The 18512-nt window shown below is 34.6% G+C and overlaps 1 protein-coding gene and 1 pseudogene across 1 annotated transcript in view; one reads left to right on the top strand and one right to left on the bottom strand.

The window, feature by feature from the left end:
- Positions 1-199: 199 nt before the first annotated feature.
- The window catches only part of LOC128171326 (uncharacterized), a 55926-nt gene continuing 37613 nt past the window's right edge, over positions 200-18512 (top strand). The window contains exon 1 of the mRNA XM_052837097.1: positions 200-339. The gene's annotated coding sequence lies outside the window, so the exon portion shown is untranslated. The remainder of the gene's footprint in view (positions 340-18512) is intronic.
- Positions 2284-4308, bottom strand: LOC128171327 (uncharacterized; annotated as a pseudogene).

Genomic DNA, 18512 nt, shown 5'->3' with positions numbered 1-18512 from the left:
GAGGAGAGTTTTGTGACGGCCAACCGATGCAACAATTACAAAGTATCCTGAATTCATTTGACTTCAAGTGACTTTGAAGTAATGATGCACTTCAACTAGTGTCAACAAGTTTATTGGTTTAAATGTGTTTATCTTATTTTTTAATGTAAATCATTTAAACAAACCGAAAGCAGTCTATTTAGTAGAGATATTCATAAACACGGTTTTTCCGACTTGAAGTGATCACGTGATCACTGTTTTCTACGTGGGGTCACAGCGGCTTGTATGGACAATTATAATACCAGATATCTTATTAAAGGATACATACTATGTTAAGCAGGAGTGACACCAATGAAAAATGTAAGTTCTTTTCTTATTTATACTTATAAATTAAGGCATTTTGAAAATAAACTACAACATGCCTGCACCGGAGTACTTGCTTACACCTTTGGTATTTCACCACATGTGAGATAATGTCCGTAACGTATAATTGAATTGTCACTGATAAGTTATTATTGTGAAATTAATAAAAAACCTACTTTCATTTTCGATATACAAGCCCGAAATAGCAAAAACGAGAGTAAGGTGTTGGGCACGCGTTGGTGGATCTAAGTCTTGGATAGTCTCGATCAAAATATATACTCGTAATAGGGTGCATTTTACAATGAAATAATATTGATTGATTACTTATAAAGTGAATATATTTACTCTGAGCCTATTTAGAGAATATATAAAGTTCAGATTTGACAAATGATGAATAAATAAAATAAGTCGTTTGTTTCTTTGGTGAGCGATTTTAGTTTTGATACTCATTCGCTTGCAAAGCACGACCTCTGGTGAGAGAATGGGATAGAACTTTCCAGAACGGGGTAACCAAGAACGCGGATTGACTAATTAACGAAAAGTGTAGGACGAGTTCATCATGCATCGCGGGCAGATTCTGTACCCTGGATCGGATTTCGATTAATACAGAAAGTTAATAAATAAAATGGAACAACTAATACGATTTTAGTATCAATGGAAAAAAAAACCTATTATCTTTAAAGTTGAGTTGTTTAGGCCTTTTAAGAAGGATTATTTTTTTTTAGTTTATGAATGCTGTATGTAGATTTAACTTTGGAAATTAAATCCTTTTAACTCAATCAAGATGTTTAACACACAATAAAACGTGTTCCGACACCTAATACTAGGGGTGTGTTCAACGGAGCGGGTACCCGCGAACGCTCGCCGAAATTCCATATACCTGCAACAAAGATTGGCAAGCGTTCGCGAGAACTCGCTCTGCTGAACACGCCTCAGGTATCAATAACTATTGAAAAAGAAGCACGCATTCAAATACCGGTTTTGTTTAGGATAAATTTTCACATCATGAATGTTTATATGACTGAAGGACTTTATGTGTCCTGACATTTTACAACTTTTAGTGGTTAATACCGAGCGCAGCGAGGGGCGGGCTTCGCCTGCCCAGCGAAGCGAGGATTAATGGTAACACGTATATATAAGAAAATTAGTGAAAAATAAGAGTTGATTCAGGGGTACTAAGGGCTAAAATAATTTCTTCCAGCCCTGGGCGCCGCCATATTGGGCGCCATTTTGTTTTTTCGATCATTAGTTCGATCATTGATTGACTGGCACTAATCGATGTTTATTGCTTCTAAACTCGATTAAAAACTTTCCAATGTTACAATTGAAGGTAATTTAAATTTTAAAAAATTAAAGTAAAAAACAGATAAGTTTAAATAGTGCTTCAATCAAGAAATACGACTAGTTCTACGTATATCTTATCAAATTATTAGATGGAAAATAAAAACATTAACATCAAGGAACTGATCTTTTTTATAGATACTGAATAAAGTATTCAATTTTTATTACCGGTAGTCGAGATATGAATTAAATGAAAGAAGAAATAACATTTTGTCGGAATCAAATATCTCCCTTCGGCTGTTTTCGAAGACAAAACTTGAGCCGCGAGGGATAGAAATCGACCTTATCGGTAAAAATTACGATTTTTAGCTTTAATTGTTTTCCAATAGCTATGACACTAGGTAACAAAAATCTGAAAACAGAATTGAGATATCTTAAAAATAACAAAGATATTGCATTTTAAACAACATGATTTAATTAAAATGATTCCCGTTTCAATGGGTTTCGAGAGCCTTTTGTGACGTCACAACGTTATAAATGAAACATTCAGTATAATTAAAAAGTATCGTATATAACCATTAGATTTATAGCAGTAAGTTTAAAATGTGAGTTTTAAACGTATTTACAAGTTAATGCATCTAACAATAACCACGGAGTTGGTTATTCCTCGTCAGGAGCAGGGCACGTCAAGTCTTTGTACGGCGCTTTTACATGTACGAAAGGTCTAATCTCTTCGAAGAGATAGCGTGTTCTGTCTGCTGAAAGTCCAGCTGGAGCAATAACCTCTGGAAATTCGTGGAGAACTTCATCCATGTTTACCCTCTCTTTAAAAAGGTTGATCCGGACTTCAGGGGAATCGAGCGTGTGTTTGGCAAACACTACACCTGGCTCATCGGCAGTAAATCGGAAGTGCTGGAATTTTCCGATACCCTTTAAAGGCTTGAAGTGAGTGTTGAAGAAAACATCCCATCCATACCACTGCAGCCCATTCCCATTTCCTCCAAATCGTGCCACGGTGTTGCATTTTGCGGAATTTTCCACAACTGTTTCAAGTTCGTCGATGCCATTCTCCTCCGATCTGCGGAATGTCTTTTTGAACATGCCGAATCAGGAATCACAAAGGCATTTCGTGTGACCAGCAATCATGAAATGAAGTTGGATTTCTTTATGTCGTCCAGTACAGCAGCGCCACGCAAGATAATGCAGTGTCGTTTTGTTTTTATTCTGTCCAACACAGTTATCTGCATGAAAATGGCACGCTATTTCTCCATAACTGCTGGCATTTAAGTAATGATGTACCATGCTTAAAACTGCATTAGGTCCGTGTGTTTTGCCTCCGTTTTCCCCTATCGTTTCACTCTCAATGATGAGGTAGTTTGTCTGAACGGAAAAGTTCTCATCACAGATGCCGAAAATTGGGACCTTTTTAGGTTGAAGGAAGAAGAGAGCGCCGACATGCAGTGAGGAATGGGGTATAGTGATATACTGCAAAAAATCAAACGTGTAATGAACTTCAGTGAAGGGCATGGAACATGACTGCAGATATTTTCCATGAGGTCTCTCAACATTCTGTAGCTCAACTCTAGCTTTTTCCGTACAACTGTAATTTGATTTCTTCTGTAAAGGCACCGGCTATGTCTTCCCTTAGGTCATGGCAGGTCTTGCACAAGTCAGTTTTTGGTTTGATAAACTGTATGTAAGGAACACAAGAGTTCCACGCCTCTTTGAAGGTCGTTATCTCCATTAAGGGACTTCCAGTTTCCAAGCACGCCTCCTTATATTTCGCATGAATTGACGCTTTACTATTACTGCATGGCAACAGTACAGGAGCTGTGTCGTCACGGGCTCTTGGGGCAGCAGGTAATGGCAATCCAAATTGATCTGCATATCTCTTTATAAACAGAACAGCACCTTCTACAACACAAAATTGATGACCTTGATTTGATTTTTTTCCCTGTTAAGCCATGAACGTGGGGGGATACACCATTTTCTTTAAACTGTCTTTTCAAATTTTTAAATTCTGAACGTCCCAGTTCAAACAAGGATCTCCATGCACTTTCACAGATTTCTACTCCCTGAAAACAGTAGTGAAATCCCTGCCGTTCTCTTTTTCCTCCACTTGTGCCGACGTCCTTTGTGATGAGCTGATCTTCAAGTTTAGACAAAATGTATATGTCTCGTTCACCTTTTGTATATTCTCGAAGTCTTAAAATCAAGGAATATGCCTGATCTTTGAAGGAGGCAAGTTTAAGGAAACACTTCTCCGTACATCCGCATCCGCTTTCAAACGTCCGCTCTATGTACACCATCTCCTCATTTGTGTCCTCGCTTTGGTCTGAGACTGTCGCGGTAGGCCGATCGGTGCAGTATTCACCCACTCTGTTTCTTATATCATCTTCGTCAACTTCATCTGTATCAGCATCGTCATTCTCTGAGCGACTTAATACCGACGGTGTTGCAGAGAGGGGAACATACTCATGAAAATACTGCGTAGCTTCCATTTCAAAATCATCGGCGCCGGATCCAAGATCCGCAGAGAGAATCGTGTCCATACTGTTCACTGAATAAAGAAAGTTATTTTGTGATAAAAACTGAACGAATTAAAATCACATTCTTTTTTCATTCTAATATGAAGAAATGTTATTCAAATATCAACTTTTACTACTTTAAATTTCTAAAACTGGATTTTTTTTTTAAAGGAAAGGGCTAATCTGCATCAGCTAGTTTACATTTTTATAAAGGAGTACAAGAAACATATGTTGCTCTCACACACGGGCGAATCCAGAAATTTCCGAACCGGGTTGGGGGGGGGGGGGGTTGTTAATCAGTGGTACGTAACAAAGCAAAGTTGGGAAGGGCAGATCAAACTTACCCCAGAAATGATTGGGGAACAATTGTAACAAGACGGGAAACATTAATCAAAACTCCTAGTAAAAGTGTCTTACTATCATAGTGGTATAGACAAAGGTAAACATTGTAATATTACATGTAAAACAAACAAATATACAAAAACAAAAAATGTCACCTATATTCATCCTTTTCATAAAACACGCTATGTATCTGTCGAATTTTAACGCAAACATGTACCTGTATCTTCTGCGATATTACCTCTATGCTGTTATGTAAAACTTTTGATTTAGATATTCAGGATTTTTTTTGGCCATAAACGGTTAATTACGGGTTTTATATAATTGTTTTTAATAAATTTTGAATTGTGAAGGAAAACGTTTTTAAAGGACTAAATTATCATAGATAGGTATGATATAAGTATTCATAAGAAGCATAGGCGTCGAAACCGGGGGGGGGGGGGGGGGGGGGGGGGCTTAGCCTCCCACTTTTTTTGCAAAGTTGGACCTAACCATTAGGCACATAGGATTATAGAGGGTTCAGCCCCCCCCCCCCCCACCCCACTTTTTCGCGCCGGAAAAATATAATTGTTCCTAATTTTACCTTGAAAGATTGAAAAGTTATAGTCATAGGCATTTCCCCCCCCCCCCCCTCCCGCCACTGATTAGGATTTTCATGATTTGGGGGGAGGGGGGTTAAAGAATTATGTGGAACTATAGGTATACCCCCCCCCCCCCTCCTTACGGATTAGGGTTTTCATAATTTTGGGAATTAGGTTTTTTTCTCAATATTCCTGAGGATTAGTCTTGCCCCCCACTTTCAATTTGCTTCCGACGCCAGTGAGAAGAACACTAGGGAATGTAGGGAATGCATCATAAGATCGAAGACGAAAAATTTCACGCAAACAAAACTAATCTTACTTCTACATATGTTTATCACAGTGAAAAACGCCAGCTAAGTTTATGAAGAGAAAATATTTTTTTTGTTAAATTTTCGTGAGGACTGACAGCTTACGTGGTATAACTTATGTACAAATGGGCAGATAAATTAAAACAAAAAACCAGAAGATCGATATCAATTGTTTTTGTTGTTGTCTTAAATGAAATATTTATGTGCATGAACATACATATTATACAGTATGACAATTATTACTAGTAAATAATACATCTTAATTTTTAAGAGAGGTAAAATTGTTTTGTCCTCCAAAAAGCGCGTGTGTGTGTGGGGGGGGGGAGGGGGGGGGGGCAGCTCCATGATAATTCAATTTTTTATATGACAATTTAAAAAAATTACTTTGTGCGATGCTACGTGCCTGTTAAAGAACTCACTGCATGTTAGCTCTGTATGTCAATTATTACTCAACAACTGATATTTCAGTAATTTATAGATATATCCTAATAAACTTTAAATCTTGATAAACACCAGAAATCGTGAACATTCCCTTTAATTTCGTTTATTTTGTTTATTGTTTTGTATTTGTTGAACATTCTATAAATAGATGTGGTGCATATTATTTCTGACCAATAGCAATTACATTTGATTCTTTTTTCCCCATGAAATATTCAGAAAAGCGTAAAACCTATCATGTCTATGTGTTGTAGTAACTAAATGCGCCAATGTACACATTCACAGATGTTTATTGTTCGTCGACAGGTTCATGCAGTCTGCGTTTATTTTCCGTCATTGGACTAAATTACACAAACAAAGGAAAAATATCGTTATGTATGCTATGGAATATGTAATTCTACTTACCTAATATGTGAAATAGATGTAAAATTCTTTATCGCTGTTAATCATCTGCTCATAGTCTTGTATTTTCTGCTATTTTATTTAACGTCGGATTCGGTGTTCCGTTAGCGTCTGTTTACATACAACCATGGAGACGGGGCTCAATACTGGGAAATAATAAAACCACACGTAGCATATACCAATTGACATGTTTGAAGTCTCTAAGCCACATATGCTCTTTTAAAAGTTGTGTTTTAAAGGATAAATGAAATCACACACGTACGTATTTACATGTCATTACAACATACGTAACAAATACGCTAAAAATGTAATGTTTTATTTCTTCGTGTTTCTCATTATGACGTAACAGGAGATAAGGTCGATTTCTATCCGTCGCGGCTCACTTGTACGTTTTACGTACGAGACATGACGTCATAATGTATATACTGAGCATGCGACGTTTAGTTTAACTTTGGCTAGACCCTACTGTGTGCATTTCAAATAAATTGTTGTACACATATCAAACGTGCAAACTGTACTGTGTTAAATCTGCGCTCGGTCCAACGGTCACACCGTATACATATTAATGATTTTGTCTACTTTGTAAAAAGTGGATATAGAGGGGATAAGTACAAATAAAGTGTATGTTCTAAACAGTGAATTTAGTCAGTTTTATTTTTGTTTTCTTCGCATGGTTTAACATATAAATAAAAACAACAGCATTTATTTTACCAAATGCCCTGGTAAAGAAACATGTATTTTGCATTAAAAAATGCCGTAAGTGAATGCATTAACATATTCATTCCTACAGTGTCAAGCTGTATACCAAAACACGAATTATTTACAATTTTAGTTATTTTTTCAGTTATTAGAAATGTGATAAATAGTGAAATTGTTTTTTAAAAGAATATTTTTTCTCGCATTATCACCGGTGTGAGATCGGTTTGTCCGGTGTGAGACAGCAGTGTGAGATTTTTCTGTCTTACACTGTGTATAACTACGCTGTTTTAAAACGTAAACAAACGTTGTCTGCTGTAGGGAAATGCTACATAGTGCATTGAGATTATCCATTAAGTAATTGTGTTGCATAATTAATTACAATTTTTCATATTTTAATTGAAAAAACTGTCGTATGCTTTCATTTAACTTGCACTATTTGAAGCACGCGGAGGGATAAACCGAAAGTAATCTTTTGAACGTCATAACAGAAAGTTGTTAAACATCATTTTTTAAGCTAATATAATGCAAGAAAAATAATCATTCATTATATACTCGTGTGGGATAGTGAAATTCCACCTCGGGGCCAAGATTCACGGTCTAGGACTCGGCAAAGCCTCGTCCTAGACAGTGAACCTCGTCCTAGACGGTGAATCTTGTCCCCTCGGTGGAATTTCACTATCCCACACTCGTAATAATGAATGATTCTATTAATCCTTAGCAAACAAAAAACAAAAAACAAAAAAACAATAAGAAAAAAATAAACTATTCTCTCTTTAAAGTTAATTAAACTTAAAAATAATTGACACTTAACAAACACTACTTCTTTATAATACAATCGAATTTTTGGTGGCTTAGTTTCTTTTTTCTTTGTTTAATTACAGCATGCTCATAGTTTATGAGCTCTATCAAAGCACTTTAATAAAAATAACTTAATTTTTAAATTACTGGATTTTAACTTTTAAATTACTGATTTTATTAGGGCCCCGCAAGGATTTTTTTTTACGGTTGCCCAATCAAGTTAAAATTTGGTAGTTCAGTAGGCAGAAATACATATTTTGATGCTAAGTTTGGTTCTCTATGTCTTCTGGTTTGGAGCTGGGGTGGTGGGGTAGATTCCTTAACAATGAGCAAGGAGAGATAACTTCATAAGAATGAATGGGCAAAGAGAGATAACTGCTGAGAATGTTACCATTGTATTCTTGAAAAGCTGTGCAATATTTGTCCTTTGGGATTAATTAACCTTCCACAGGAAGAAAATCCTAAGCTTTATCTTATCTGTCACATTGAGATTAATTACTGCACTGCCTGTGGAATTTTATTAAATTCTAAAATCAAGATATATATTAAGATATCCCTTTTCACTATTTTATTTTTTAATTATTTATTTTATTTTTTCTGCCTTAATGCTGTTAATTTTAACAGGTAATCATATTATAACCCCATTCTGTTATTTCTGAAAAAAAATCATATTGTAAATTTAGAAGAAAAGGATGAGAGAGCAGAACAATTAATCCCCTGGGATTAATTATCTTGCCTGTTGCAGAAAATTTAGAGGCTTATCTCTATCTGTCATATGAAGATTAATGAACACCCTGGGTGATACAATGTATTTGCATTCACTGAAGGCTTGCATTTTATAAAACACCTATTTAAATCGTTTTTAAATACACATTTAATTTAGTTTTTTTTTATAAGACATGAGGTTATCCCTGTTTAATGCAGATACAAGGTTACTATTTAGAGTTTTTGGACATTCAGGAATTATCTTGAAAATTAAAAAATACAGTTGCTACTTATAAGTTTCATATATTTTTTTTACCACCTTATATATATTGCAGTTCTTTACATCTTATGCCGGGCATTTATTTTTCATCATTGTTAGTATAAAGAGGATGGAATTCAAAGTTTTTTTCACTTCTCTATATTTTTTTTTTATTTGAAGTTGAACAACCAAATGCATTTGTATACAATAAAGTGATAATTGCTTTGAGAAAATTTACTTCATAACAAAATTTTTCATTGGAAGAGAGAGAGAGATATTGTCATAGCGGGGCCCTTCCTGACTGGTCAGTTTTCTAGTTTTATCAAAAATACTTGTAAGTGTGCATAATAAACACATAAATCATTCCACTGAGTCGCAAAAACTGACTGTCAAAAATACCCCTTTTTTAAGAGACCATGGGATGTACTGATGATACATGTGCCCACCTGAATTTAAGAGGCCGGACAAATTTGAAGGACTTTGACCCCCTTATTGCCCAGGATTCACCCCCAGTAATCCCATGCCCGTCGGATCTACACGGATGCCAGTCCTCATATAGTCAACCTGTATATTTAAAAAGTATATTTAGTCTATGCAAGTAGGTCAGGGAGAGCATAATGCTAGACCAATGAATGCAGTTGATTTGCAATTCCAAGTTTTACTCACTCAGGTTCTAATGTCGTAATTGCTTAGCCACAGTCTCAGCTAATAACCACCGTTATAATTGGCATTCCCCAGAACCCTACACCAGTACCTTAGGTTCTCTCCAACACTTGTGGGGGAAGGGGAGAAAATAACACAGGTTTGCTGTAATATCCTGAGCCCTTGCCCGGGGAATTTTATCCTCCAGCCGATCGTATGTACATTCCAGTTTCCCATTTACACGAGCCCCTTACTAGAAAAACACCATGCAAATCACGCCCGGATTCCCGCAGCGTCTCACCATCCATCAGAATACATGCCGATACCCACAGCGTCTTGTAAGCATATGAGTTAGTTTAGTTTGTTGTCCAGTTTAGAAATGATAAGTCCGGTTAAGAGTTACTCAATGATTTATTAAAGCGTGATCGAATCAGTGGCGTCGAAAGCAAATTGAAAGGAGAAGGGGGGGGGGGTGTAAAATAATCCTCGGAAATCTTGACACGCCAAAAAACAACAACAAACGACAGAACAAAAAAGAAACCTTATTCCAAAAATAATGAAAAACCTAATCCATGGGGGGGGGGGGGGTCTTACTACTCCCCCCCCCCCCCCCCCCGTTCCGATGCCTATGCTTATACACTTTACAAAGCAACTTTCGGAGTCTACAAAGTCAAATCTCAATCTATCTGACTGACTGGCCGCTCTCAAAATCCGACTGCCTGACCGTTCTCAATCTCTGAACAGCATCTATTGACAGGGGCTTATACATGTACATATGTTCATGTACACAGAAAGAAAAATAATTCAGATTAGTTCTGCCAAACTAGTATAATCACAAGTGATTACATCATTATTATAAGCAATCAACACTTCACACGGAGCATGATTTGTATGTATTTAACCTATAGTGACATGAGCTCCGTGGCTATTGTCTTCTGAGTCATCTGAATAGTCAACGTTCTGTTGAACAGTTTTTTTCTCTTTGGTTGTGGTTAACAACATAGAGAATATTACAAACATACACACATTACATTTTGTGCGCGAGTAGAATGAAAAAAAAATAAACAAATTATAATTGTTCTGTACATAAGATATATGAAGTATAAATGTACATTTTTTATGTAGATAAATACATAGGAATTCATAACCAGGAGGTTTAGCTTTCTCGTTAATAATACTGATAAAGTTACATAACTTGCTTAATAAGCTTGAGGAAAAATAAATGTTAAATTTAACAATATTTGGTTCAAAAAGATAAAATTTTGGTATACACTTTTCTCTGTCGTTGTTCAACACGATGCAACACAAAATATAGTGCAATTCATCTCCGATGTCTCTTTAACATAAATTACATAACCTGTTACTTCATTCTATATCATTCCATCTACCAGTTTCAATCAGTAATTTATGGTTTGAAGCACGAAATCTAGCTAATTTTTTTTTAATATAATTACTTATAATAAGCTAGCGAGTCAAGACATAGGACGTGTGTGTGACAAGGCAACCAGCGAGTCTAGCGGTATACCGAAATATTATCAAAATGTTATTACTACAAGAAAAATACATAATTATCAATAATATTATTTTTACGTAGATGACATCTTTATATTATATCAGTATATTTGATGATGATACATGTGATGATTTTTTTGAAATATTATAATAAACCAACACCAGCTATAATGTTTCTTAAAGTTGTGTTATGTATATTAACATTTACATAGTCAGCATCCTAGGATGTTTATTGGTACCACAGGGCGAAAAACCATCTTTAAGCAAGTCCTTAAAGGTGGCTTAAAGGTGACTTAAAGGAGCTTAAAGGCTATACAACCTTTAAGCCGCCTTTAAGTCACCTTTAAGCAAGTGCTTATAGGTCCTTAATGTCCAAACTTCTTTAAGCTACCTTTAAGCCACCTTTAAGCCACCTTTAAGCATCTTTAAGTGGCATTTACGCTCTCTTTACACTGCCTTTACACTGTCTTTAAGTGGCCTTTAAGTCAATATTGATCAAGCTGCACAATAAAAACATATATTAAATGCAAAAGCTCTTTTATAGAGATGGAAGGGGGTCATCCGAGTGATAATATAATTTCCAAGGAAGGGGGGGGGGGGTGTTCCAGGCGGTTTTAATCGTCGCTCCATTAAACACAAATCGCTATCATCAGCACCGCTCTGATGGACACAGATTGCCGATATAAAATTCTTTATAATTTTTGGGGGTTTCAAAATTATTGTAGGTATGAGCGCAGTCTCTGTATGTTAATATGTGCATAAAACTAATTAAAGTATGTTTGTTTCCTATTATAAATTAATCGGTGAAAAAAATCTCTCTCTCTCTCTCTCTCTCTCTCAGTTCATCCGGTTATTAAACAAAATAAAGATAATGAACCAAAAATGCATGATTTAATTTGTTAATCGGTTTAAGGTTTGTATTTTTTTTTCAATTTTCATTATTTCTAACTCTAGATCTGCTAGATACATGTTAAAGATGAAAAGACTCTCAACTGCCTTTGTTATATCGGGCAGGATATTACTGCTTTGTTTGTCTAGACAAAGTTTTGTTCGTTTGTGTATATCTAATTAGAGTCTATTGTTTGTCCAACTTAAGAAAACCCCTGGAACTAACACAGAATATACAAGATATACACAGCAGTTGTGTCGTGTGCCCAGGTGCATGTTTGTGTATATCTAATTAAAGTCTATTGTTTTTCCAACTTAAGAAAACCCCTGGAACTAACACAGATTATACAAGATATACACAACAGGTGTGTCGTGTGCCCAGGTGCACGTCAGGGTTTCTAAAGGCGTTGAATCTTAGTATGTACGAGTATACGATAAGTCTAGTGAATAAAAGTTAATTTACATTTGTAATTCATTTTCAAAGTATTATTTCCTAGCTCTGGGTTTCAAAGATGTTACGTCTACAAATTAACGATACATGTATGTAAGAGTAAAATCTTAAGGCTAATTAATTAATGTACCGGTGATCATAAATAGGGGTTGATTATTTAAATATATGTATAAGGGTAAATATGTCAAATATACCCGGCCTGGCACATCATTCAATTGTATGTACAAGTCATTTGCAATTGTCACATGCAGTAAATACGTCACCGGTAATTAAGGTCTTCCAACGGAAGACCTTATTGTTTTCGTTCGGTTTCTTTTTCCCTATTATTATTAGGGTCTTCCGTTTCCAACGGAAGACCCTCTTGTTATTCTATTGTTTCTTTTTAGGGTCTTCCGTTTTCAACGGAAGACCCTCTTGTTATTCTATTGTTTCTTTTTCATTATTATTATTAGGGTCTTCCGTTTCCAACGGAAGACCCTCTTGTTTTTCTTCGGTTTCTTTTTATTATTATTTTATTTTTTATTTTTTTTCTGACTTCTTCTCGGCTTTATATCTCAAAAGGTTTTCATCCGATTTCAATGAAATTTTCAGAGCTTTTGTAAAGTTACCGTGCCTAAAAGATGTTAAAGTTTCAGCATTTACCTCACTTCCGTTCAAACTTGGCGGCCATTTTTAATTTTAAAAAAAGTGATTTTGTCCGGAAGAAATCTCCGTTAACTTTAAAGATATCGCTTTGAAATTTTTACTGATGATAGATGTATCAATTCTATAATGTACTGGGGGGTTTAAAAATTTCTTCATCAATTTTGCTCAAAACCGGAAGCAGTTCCAATTTTTGGAAATTTTCATTTTTTTGAATAAAATAAGGCAATACATCAATCTTATAGAACTTGCCATGGTGAATTCAAATCTGAAATCCGTTTGAAAATCGAACGACGCATTACAGAGATATCGGGGTTTAAAAATTGATTTTTCCGAAAATTTTGATTCCGCGTCCTTGGTTTAAAAAATAGTGTAATGTTCAAAGTAAAATTAACTCGTACCAAATATAATTGTTAAGTCGTACTTGAACACATTCGGATTTTTTTTAATTAAGTCGTTCTTGAATTCGGAAAGGTTTTGTTAATTCGTACTCAAAATCATTCGGATTTTGTTAAGTCGTACCAGGAATAATTCGATTTTTTAATCTTTTTATTTTAGTTACTCTTGTTATTGGTTTTAGAGCTCTGCTTCTTACAGGAACTTCCAGCTTTACTTCCGACATTAACGGAAGACCCACTCGTTGCTTTGCAACGAGCTTTGCTCTAGTTTTTCTTTATTTTTCTGACTTTTTCAAAGCTTAATATCTCAAAAAGTTTTCAACAGATTTACATGAAACTTTCAGGGATTATGAAGCATTATTGTGCCTCAAAGTTTTAAAATTTTCAACTACAACGTCACTTCCGTTTTTACGTTACGTCAATTTTTAAATTTTAAAAAAAGTAATTTTGTCCAGGGCGTTTTTCAAAAACGGTTCAAGATAAAGACTTGGAATTTTCTGTGTTGAAGCAATGATCGTTTTTATTTGGACATAAGACTGGAAATTAGTTTCCGTCACTTCCGGTCTAAACCGGAAGTGTTTTAAAATTTTCGAATTTTCGAATTTTTCGTTTTAATTTAAAATGTTTACGAGGTTTATAGAGTTTGTTATGCTGAACACGAATCTGAAATCCGTTTGAAAATCGGACGATGCATTACAGAGATATCGGGGGTTAATAATTGATTTTTCCGGAAATTTTGATTCCGCGTCTTTGGTTTAAAAAATAGCGTAATGTTCAAAGTAAAATTAACTCGTACCAAAAATAATCGCTAAGTCGTACTTGAACACATTCGGATTTTTTTGTTAAGTCGTTCTTGAAATCAGAAAGGTTTTTGTTAAGTCGTACGTAAAATCATTCGTATTTTGTTAAGTCGTACCAGGAATAATTCGATTTTTTTCATCTTTTTATTTTAGTTACTCTTGTTATTGGTTTAAGGGCTCTGCTTCATACAGGAACTTCCAGCTTTACTTCTGATATTAACGGAAGACCCACTCGTTGCTTTGCAACGAGCTTTGCTCTAGTTATTATTATTATTATTATTCTTTTTCTTTATTTTTCTGACTTTTTTGAAGCTTCATATCTTAAAAAGTTTTCAACCGATTTCAATGAAACTTTCAGAGGTTACGTGACATGATCGTCCCTTAAAGATGTGTAAGTTTCCATTACAGCCTCACTTCCGTTTTTACGTTACGTCAATTTTAAAACTTTTAAAAAGTGATTTTGTCCAGGGCGTTTTTCAAAAACGCTTTAAGATAGAGACTTAAAATTTTCTGTGTTCATACATTGATCATTTTTATTGGGACATAAGGCTGGAATTCACCTTCCGTCACTTCCGGTCCAAACTGGGAGTATTTCAAAATTTTCGAAATTTTCAATTTTTTGTGTTAACTTAAAAAGTTGATGCTATTTATAGTGTTTTTCATGCTTAATACTAAACTGAAATCCGTTTTAAACTCGGATGACGCATTGCAGAGATATCAGGGTTCAAAAATTGATTTTTCCGGAAATTTTGATTCCGCGTTTTTTGGTTCAGAAAATAGTCTTAAGCTCAACGTCAAAATAACTCGTTCCAAACGAATTCGAAAATTGCCTGCTGGTCATAAAACAGAAATCTAATTTGAAAAAAATTAAAGTTAATCAGCGTGGGCATTGAAATGATATCGTTAATTTGATTGATAAGTACGTTGAATATGTGATACCAGTTTAGAAAATAGCGACTTTTTTTTTATCTGAATCATAATAAAAAAGAAGCAGGAGTAACACACTGTTCCCGATTTAAACAGCGAAAAGCTATTGAAAGTCATTACGGTAGTTAAGAAAGACTTTGCTGAGACTTGAAATAAGCGTAAGTGCAATATAAGCCATGCTCGTCAGACAGTTGTTGTATAATAGAACAACACGTACACATGTATAATTGAATGAAGAGTTTGTAAATATTTCAATTCACCTATTTATTATAATTTTACTCACAACATAATTGCATAAATGCAAGTTATACAAGTTAATTTGTTCTCTGCATATCAAACACAAACATGTTTGTTTTGATCGAAATAAATATCGTACGATCACCACGTCCACGCGCCTTGTTTTGATTGCGAACAGCTGACAGTAAAGTGTCCACATTTTCATATGAAACATGGCTTGCAAAACTTCGATAGTGGAAAATGCATCTCAACTTTCCTTTGGGAGATTATAAAGGTATGTTTTAATATTGGTTATGTCCTGTTGACTTTTTCTTTTCAAAATAATTGCACTTTTTAGTCTAACCCGAGATTCCTCTGACTGCCAGTCTCGTAACCTCTGCTTTTATGTTGTGACGTGCGTCACGATATAAAAGCGGGGATTAGAGTCAGTGAAATCTCATCTAGTTAAGTGTACTTGCACGTTTTTGTTTTACACATCGCTGATTGGAATTTTTATTTGTTATTTCACTATATATATGTATACCGGTATGTCTATGTGTATTGAATTACATACCATAACCTGTAAAACAGTGCTTTTGAAAGGGTTAGGGGCCCCAAGGTACACAAACGAAGAATGCTGTAATTAGTGTAGTTTATCTCTTATACGTATTGTTTCATTCTTGAGTAATTTTTAATGCATATTACATCTACATTGTATGTAAACAATTTAAATTAAGACAGATATAATTGATACTGTGCCCAGATCTCTCTCTCTCTCTCTCTCTCTCTCTCTCTCTCTCTCTCTTGTGCTTTGAATCTTGGCAAAGTGTCAGAGAGCAATTTAATTTTGTAACAGAAATATCTCTGTCAGGTAGAAAAAAAATGAACAGTTCATTGATTTTGAAATAAGCGTATAATATCAATTGCTCATTTTTTCCCCCTATGTTCAGCGGAATAACAAAGCTTTGTAAAAAAGTTCATGAAATTTTATGTGCATTATGCATAGAATTGATTTCTCGCTAAATTCATTCCCCCCAAAAAACAGTAGAATTGACAAAACTTGGTAGAGCAGAAGCTTATAATCTGATGCTGTTTGGATGGGTGATATTTATTTGTAGTTTTCGAATTGAAATATTGACTGTCGCAGTCGTACAATGAGTAAATCTCTCTCTCTTTGTGTCTCTGTCTGTCTCCTCACTTCTCTCTCTGTCTCTGCATATGTTAATGTAAACACAGCTTTTATTAGTATGTTAACACAGCTAATTGATTTTTTAAAATTTCAGCCCAAAACAGACTCTTGTTCCCACATGGCGACTACATGGCTTTTACTTGTTCATTCTTGTGGATTCAGCTCATGAGGTTACCCGTTCAACTTTACCCACATGCATGATTCCTTGTGTTTTACAGACTTTTTACCGGTAATTCAAATTCAATACGATAAAGCGTGAACAATAATGGAACTTTAAGATAGCATCATGCTTGTTGTGTTTGAAAAGAAATTATGACAAACAAGATTAAGGTTGTTTAAAGAAATTTACAATTTGTATTTGTTAGTTGTGAAAATTGGTTTCTCAATAAAAGTATGCAATTATGTTTCCTTTATTTTGTATTTTATAATGATATTTAGATGTGTTTAATTGAAATATCATCTCTGTTTCTAATTTTCTCCTTTAAGATTACATGTAGGATATGTAAATGTACATTTGACCAGGATATAACATCTGCTATGATAATTACTTTTGAAATGAACAAGAAATAGCATATTTTTACATTTTAAATGTATATAATTATGCAAATGCAGAAAAACATGTCAAATTTGAACATTTATCATGGAGTTTTCATCCGTCTCCAGCTACCCAGGTTTGTTTAAATTTAATTTTAATGTAAGAAATTGTCAAACTTGTATACCTAAGGTCTTACTGTTCAGCATGATTAAAAGGAGACTAGAAACCAGAATTGATTAGATATTCTCAAAATATGACTGTTAGCTTACTTTTTTTCATGGAAACAAGAAATGACATGCAGCACAATAATCATCCAGTAAACAAAAAAAGATCAATTCTTAGTATCATTGCAATTGATTGTTTTCAAATATGTGTGAGAAATAACTCAAAGAAATTGCCACAAGTTTTATAAAATTAGGTAAAAGATTTCAAACCATGATTTTTTATTAAAATCAAAAGATGGGGGAGGGTATACATGTAAGGGCATTTCTAAGTGATATAATGCTTTTTTCATGATAATATCTTGTAGATGTATGTAGTACTGAATAGATTACTTATTAAAATAGGTTGAACAACAACTGACCTCTAAAATGTTGGGTAAAGATTTTTTACTATGGAGAACCCAATGAGTCTGTGTTATAAAATGAGGAAAGCGAAAATGGTGCACGGGTTCACTTAAATGGCCATATTTTTCTTAAACCTCAATGGAATTTGCAATATGTGGTATACTTTTTCTAAGAATTGCATTAGCTTTCTTATTGTAAGCCAAAACATATTTTTATATAATGTTGTTGTACAAAATGTACTAAGTTAAAGGTAGCAAGGAACAGTTTCAGATAAACTACCTGTGAATATTTTTGTAAAATTGAGAGTTGTTGTACTTGAAGGCTTATGAGTGTTGCTAAGATTCATGAAATGAATTTTAATGATTAACATTAGTTAGTGGCATGAACGGTTCGAGGGGGGAGGGGGTCAGTAAGTCTCAGACATGTGATGCCTGTGCAACAAGCACACAGTACAGAAGGTCTGAACCTTTAAAAAGCAGCTAGTGTAGAGGAAAAGTTGCTCAAAATAATATTTTAAACTAAATGCTACCTTTTTTTGTTAGTGGCCACGTTAATGAGTTTATGAGTCAGTCCCTAATACACAGTTGTTTAGATATGTCTAGAACAGTTAACAATGGTCTTGAACACTTGTAGAACAAAATGTGTTTATATTTACGAGACAGATTTCAATGAAACTTTCAAAATTGCTGCATGTACGTTAGCCACATTACAAAGAAATGTTTTTTACAGTGTACTATTATGTTATCTCGCATACAAATTGACAGTTGTCGATAATTAAAATTGATTTTATTGTTATTGTAAATATTAACATACAGAATTTTTAAATGGTATTGAAAATTAGAACTATATTTAATTGTTGAATTAAAACCCAGGCACGTAACATCATGGGGGGGGGGGGGGGGGGTGCCCCCTTTTTTTCTCTCAGCAAACATTTTTCTATAATTGTCTAAATTTAAAAAAAATGGAAATTAGAATTTTCACGTTTTATGAAAAGTTGTAGTTGTACCCCCCTCCCCCCTCTTTTTTTTTATTAGTCTGCCCCCCCCCCCCCCCACACACACACAAC

This window comes from Crassostrea angulata, chromosome 2 (assembly GCF_025612915.1).
Source record: "Crassostrea angulata isolate pt1a10 chromosome 2, ASM2561291v2, whole genome shotgun sequence".
NCBI classification, from domain to species: Eukaryota; Metazoa; Mollusca; class Bivalvia; order Ostreida; family Ostreidae; genus Magallana; species Magallana angulata.
Note: the sequence above shows the minus strand (reverse complement) of the source record. Positions and strands in the feature narration are given on the sequence as shown.